At 42.4% G+C, this 6,142-nt stretch overlaps 1 pseudogene; it reads left to right on the top strand.

Moving 5' to 3' along the window:
• Positions 1–1,299: 1,299 nt before the first annotated feature.
• LOC147026521 (signal recognition particle RNA) lies at positions 1,300–1,438 on the top strand (annotated as a pseudogene).
• Positions 1,439–6,142: the final 4,704 nt, after the last annotated feature.

Below are 6,142 nucleotides of genomic sequence, written 5' to 3'. Positions count from 1 at the left end.
CATACTGAGCCGAACATGGCAAGAACTCGTGTACTGACTTGTCCTGTACTTCACAAATGGAGCTCACATTGAAGTGCATTGATAGTTTGCACAAAAGTTCATGGGTTTCTGTATCACATAAACTAAAGCGTATCATTGTGCCGCATGTGCTTCTAAATATATTAACAACCAAAGTTTTCCAGGTCTTTTTGGAACAACCATATAATTAGAGGTTGTTTCCATTGAATTACCTTTTTTTCTGGACGCTTATAAGTTTCAGACAAAAGATGACACAGCCAAGACAAAGATTTACTATTATTTCACACAGCAATCACACGAAGCACTTCTATAAAGTAAAATCTAGATGTATACGACATATTCAGTAACATTCGATAAAGCCAATCAGTCACAATATCTAAGCTCCTTATGTTGTAATGGTATTTAAATGGTGCATGGCATGTTTTTTTTTTGTCACACTGACTGCAATAAAAACAAGTGAAATCCTTCAATACAGTGCATGTGGTGAAGCGAATGAGTACACTAATGTTATTGAAAGAACCACTTATCACTTTGCCACCAATATCTGCCATAATTGTAAGTAAATTTCAATGACTAATGCATGACAAAACACTTGTTTATGGCTAATATTAAAGAGAATGATGGCATAAGAAGAACTTAGCTTTCAGCGTTCGGCGCGAAATGCCATGGTGGGCGGAAATGACGTCTTTCGTTCGTTCGTACATGAGAGGGGAGCGTTTCTTGGTTATTTTTCCGTCAAGCAATAAATTCAATGGTTTTCACATATATAACACGTTAGTTTCACAAATTTCCATTGAATTACTCGGGTATTTCCATCAATTGTCGCTATTTCCGTCTTGGCTACGCACTGCCATTTACCGGACGGCCGTCATTGGCTCACTTGAGGCACGTGGGGGGGGGGACACCAGGGACATTTCAAACTCGGTGCAATTGTATACAGTGCACGTGCTGTAATAAAATTGGTATTTTCAAAGTATTTCTTCAAGGAATATTTAGGCTTGAGCATAGTATGATGAATGAAACATCACCGGAAGTAAAGTTCATTCTTTTCTCTTGGTTCAAAATTTACAGAATCGTGCTTGGTGCAAATATATTTCTGATTTGCTCAGCCTTTAAAAAAAAATTGGATCACACTGACTATATTAACCTAATGCCATTATATATATATATATATATATATATATATATATATATATATATATATATATATATATATATATATATATATATATATATATATATATATATATATATATATATATATATATATATATATATATTACCGGGCGTAGTGGCGTGCGCCTGTAATCCGGCTACTCGGAGGATTGGGTTGGAGGATCGCTTGAGGACGGGAGCTCTGCGCTGGGCCGCACGAGGAGAGTGCAGGGCAGCCCGGAATCATGGCGAAACCCAATCCTTATCCCTGTGTCATAAGAGGCGACCAGGGTTGCGTCAGGAAGGGCATCTGGCGTAAAACCTGTGCCAAATCAGTATGCGGATCATAACGGATGATCCGCTGTGGCGACCCCTAACGGGAGCAGCCGAAAGACGAACAACATATATATATATATATATATATATATATATATATATATATATATATATATATATATATATATATATATATATATATATATATGTATATACATACATACACATGTATATGTATATACGTATATTTGTACATGAAATGTGTACATAAACCTCTTGTCTCCTACCCCCCCCTCCAATTACAATTTAAGGGTGAAAGCTACTCAAGGATTTTGGGTTGTATCCCAGGGGTGTCGAGAGCCAGCACGGGCACCGAGGAAAAGGCACGGGCACCCCCCCCCCCACCGTTGTGCATTGTGTGTTAGCTCTCATACGAGCCTCGACAATGTGTTCAAAATAAAAGATTACCCCCGATTGGGGGTGACGGTCATCTGTAGATGTGGATATCTGAACGGCTTAGGATGGCTTTGATGTCGTCTTGTCTTTTGGTTCAACGTACAGATGAAAGTCTGGGAGTAAAAAGGATAGAAAACCTCAGAAATCAAACCACATTTCTGAGTTATCTGGAGATAGATTTTGAAAATGGTTGATTTGGAACATTTATGATCAATGTGTCTTCAAAAGGATAGAAACCGGACCTCAGAAAATCAAACCGCATTTCTGAGTCATAAATGGTGGATGATATTTTGACAATGGATGATTTCACAAGTTTACAGCATCGGTGACCTTGACATTGACCTTCAATCAGGTCTAAAGTCATACTGTCGTGCATCACTCAGCAACCCTGTTGTGGATTTTTTCACCCACCCCGTTGTGATCGTTGAAGGATTCTTCCTGGTTGATTGTGGAATCCTATTTAACCTCAGGCAGAGTTTAATGTTTGTCCGATTTGGTTATAAAATCCTGCATAAAACCCCATTGACACTGAAAACCAATGTCCACTCAAGTCCTTTCTTTGTGAAACAATTTCTTTTCTAATTGTCCATCATACACTTCTCACCCTCGTACACTGCACACAATGAACTTGAGAATCCCCATTTGTTGCAATATTATTTAGTTCTATTTTTATTTATTCCTACTTTAAGTTAACAGTTAAACCAACCAGATTCAATTCACTTCCACATTACATCAGAGAGTTTTATTCTAACTTGGTATTGGTCAGTCACAAGGAGTACAAGCCACTGAGATGCTATACATCCTCACGTGCTTGCACTCCAACAATTTTACATTTCAAAGCATTTTATACTTTCATGGGAGAGTGGTACCAACCCAGACTGCATACGTGTCCTCTAGGCGAGAAGCCACTACGTATATTTCGAGGCAAAGGTTCACTGTTATCAGCCCAGGTCACACCGCTCCAGACCAAGACATTTATCAACATTTAGGGCAAAAGGCTCTTGGCCAAAAATGACAGCCAATTCAACTTATAACATAAAACTTACATTTCTAAAACCCCATTTGTTACAATTTAGAATACATTAATATAAATTTTTCCTCCACACTCCCCCGTTGTTTTTTTAAAGGAAATTTGAATAATTTTCTTACACATGATTACCATGTCCCGTTCCTGAAGGAGAAAAGATTTCAATTACTCAAGTTCAATCAACAATGGCAGCGAGTGCTCATATAAACACAATCGAAGTACTCCTTGAGCTGAGGAGAAATTAGATGTTGGTAAGTACGAGCTTGGGCCTGACACTGGGTTGAAGGAGACAAAAAGGACTCGAGAGGTGAACAGAGATCCAGCCCAACAGAGCCTGGGGCCTCGCAGCAGCAGTCCGTGCAATCAGGCCTGATTTCACCAAGCGAGCTGTGCACGTTCGATGCAGTCGCTTTGCAGCACAAGCCCCCACCCACACCATTGAACACATGTTGTAAACGACTCGCAGTGTGGAACTCCAGGCCTGTCGTACATTGAAGCAACCACAGCAAGTGCACGATGCATTTGCAGAGCAGCAATCGAGAGTGTGGCTGAGAACATTCCTCCACGCAGGCACCACACAACGCCGACATTAAGACCTTGCTCAACATTCTCCTCAGTGGGTTTTTTTCTTTCTTTTTCCCACATTGCTCCATCTTATCTCTTCAGGAAGGGGTACAGTATCATGATCACGTGTTGAATGCCCAATCACCAAAATCTGGGTTCTCTCATCGTCCAATCTTTCGGTGGAAGTTCTTTCCAAGCTTCATTTAGATGAAATCGTACATTGTATGGTTTAACTGCGTTCAACACTCCGAAACAAAAAAAATCAAAGTTAACATCGATTATTCAAAACATTCATCTCATTAGCTATTTCCATATAAAGGCAAAGTCTTTATCAGGGTTCCAATTTGCGATCAATAATTCTTTTCACAAAAATATTCCATCATTTATCCCAAAACTAGTACGGGCCCGTAGGGGCGGGCCCGTAGGTGCGTAAACGATGACTGGATTGGGGCATTATTTCAATTAGACCGGACCAACCGTATCATAAATGGCCATAACTTGGGAAACACCTGGGAAACATATTCAGGTCCCCAGCGTTAATTGTGACATCATATCAAATGAAGAATAATTGTGACGCCCCTTCTCTCTCGCCCCTCCTCGCTCCCCCTCCTCTCGTCCCTCCTCTCTCCCCCCTCCTCTCTCGCCCCTCTCTCTCGCCCCCACTCTCACCCCCCTCTCTCGCCCCCTCCTCTCTTGAATTGTGATGCCCCTCTCTCTCACCCCCTCTTGCCCCTCTCTCTCCCCCTCTCTCACCCCTCCCTCTCCCCTCCCTCTCCCCTCTCTCCCCCTCTCTCCCCCTTCTCTCACCCCTAGTCTCACCCCTCCTCTATTCCCCCTCTATCTCCCCCTTCTCTCACCCCTAGTCTCGCCCCTCCTCTCTCCCACCTCCTCTCTTCCCCTCCTCTCTTGCCCTCTCTCTCGCCCTTCTCTCTCGCCCCCTGTCTCTCCCCCTCTCTTGCCCCCTCTCTATCCCCCTAGTCTCCCACTTCCTCTCTCCCCCTCCTCTCTCGCCCCCACTCTCATCCCCCTCTCCCGTCCCCCTCTCTCGCCGCCCCACTCTCACCCCCCTCTCTCGCCCCTCTCTCGCCCCTCTCTCGCCACTTCTCTCCTCCTCCTCTCTTGCCCACCCCTCTATCCCCCCTCGTCTCACCCTTCCTCTCTCCCCCTCTCTCGCCCCCACTCTCATCCCCCCTCTACCATCCCGCGCTCTCGCAGATATTAGTCGACAGATAAATGGCCGTAACTTGGGAACTGCTCGTCCGATTAATATCAAACCTCGAAAAGGCACATCCGCGGGTCCCCAGCAATATTCCTGGCAAGTTTCAATCAGATCGGACCGTCGATCGTGCAAAATAAAAATAATAATAAATAAATAAATAAACATTAATTGTGACGTCATTCGTGACGTCATAGCACCGTGTCTTGTCATTGGTCAACAGATAAATGGCCGTAACTTGGGAACCGCTTGTCCGATTAATATCAAACCTTGAAAAGGCACATCAGCGGGACCCAGCAATATTGCTGGCAAGTTTCAATCCGATCGGACCGGTGATCGTCCGGCTATTCATAATTTGGGAAAAAATTGGCATGATAAGGTGAGAAGGTGGAACGACACCTTCAGCTGCCATATATACACCTTTTCAACACTGAAAAAGCAGTAAAATGGCCGTAACTTGGGAACCGCTTGTCCGATTGATATCAAACCTCGAAAATGCACATCTGCGGGGCCCCGGCAATATTCCTGGCAAGTTTCAATCAGATCGGACCGGTGGTCGTCGAGAAACGGCAGTCGCAGACAGACACACACACACACACACACACACACACACACACACACACACACACACACACACACACACACACACACACACACACACACACACTGCTGGAATTATAGATAGATATGAAAGTAATCTATTTCTTCAAGAACCGAATCCACATCGATTTTGCACAGTTACCATTTTAACATTCACATCTGCTAAACAATTTACAGTTTCATTCACAAATAGTTCCAGAGCAACTGCCATTTTTATTATCTTGATTTAATTCTCAGTAACTTTTCCTTATCCTCAATTAACAGATTAACAAAAAATCTCAAATCATTTGTCAAATTTGTCATCAGGCGAATATCATTTAAATTGCAGCTCAAACACTCCATCCACACTTGTAGCTGGACCCACCCTAAACTTTATCTCAGTTTTGGGGGAGGCATCTTAAACGTCAGATTAATAAACATCCAATCTTTCTTAAACAACTTTTTGGTCTAGACAATAAAATATTTTTTATTAAAATCCATCAATCAAAAATTAAATCTTCAGCGTCAATCCAATTAAATCATGAATTTACCTTGACTGAATCGATCAAAGAGTTAGAATGGGTTGTTTGCCATTTGCCATCCCAGCACAAGTTCAGGCAACCTCAACATTCGCAGACAAATAAAACAATATGCCTATTTCAACGTCCATCCGAGGGAATCATCAATTATCTGTGAATCGCCCCACGTGCTAAACATCATCAAATCAATTTTAAACCATTCCAAATCACGTTTATAAATTTAAATCAAAATCTTCGAAACATTTCTGACACGTCCTCAGAGCTTGCCCAGCACTCAAACCTGCCGGGTTGAGTAATTACAAATCATCACAA

Source organism: Eptatretus burgeri, chromosome 5 (assembly GCF_056783735.1).
Source record: "Eptatretus burgeri isolate ZD-2024b chromosome 5, Ebu_testis_v1, whole genome shotgun sequence".
In the NCBI taxonomy this organism is placed as follows: domain Eukaryota; kingdom Metazoa; phylum Chordata; class Myxini; order Myxiniformes; family Myxinidae; genus Eptatretus; species Eptatretus burgeri.
Note: the sequence above shows the minus strand (reverse complement) of the source record. Positions and strands in the feature narration are given on the sequence as shown.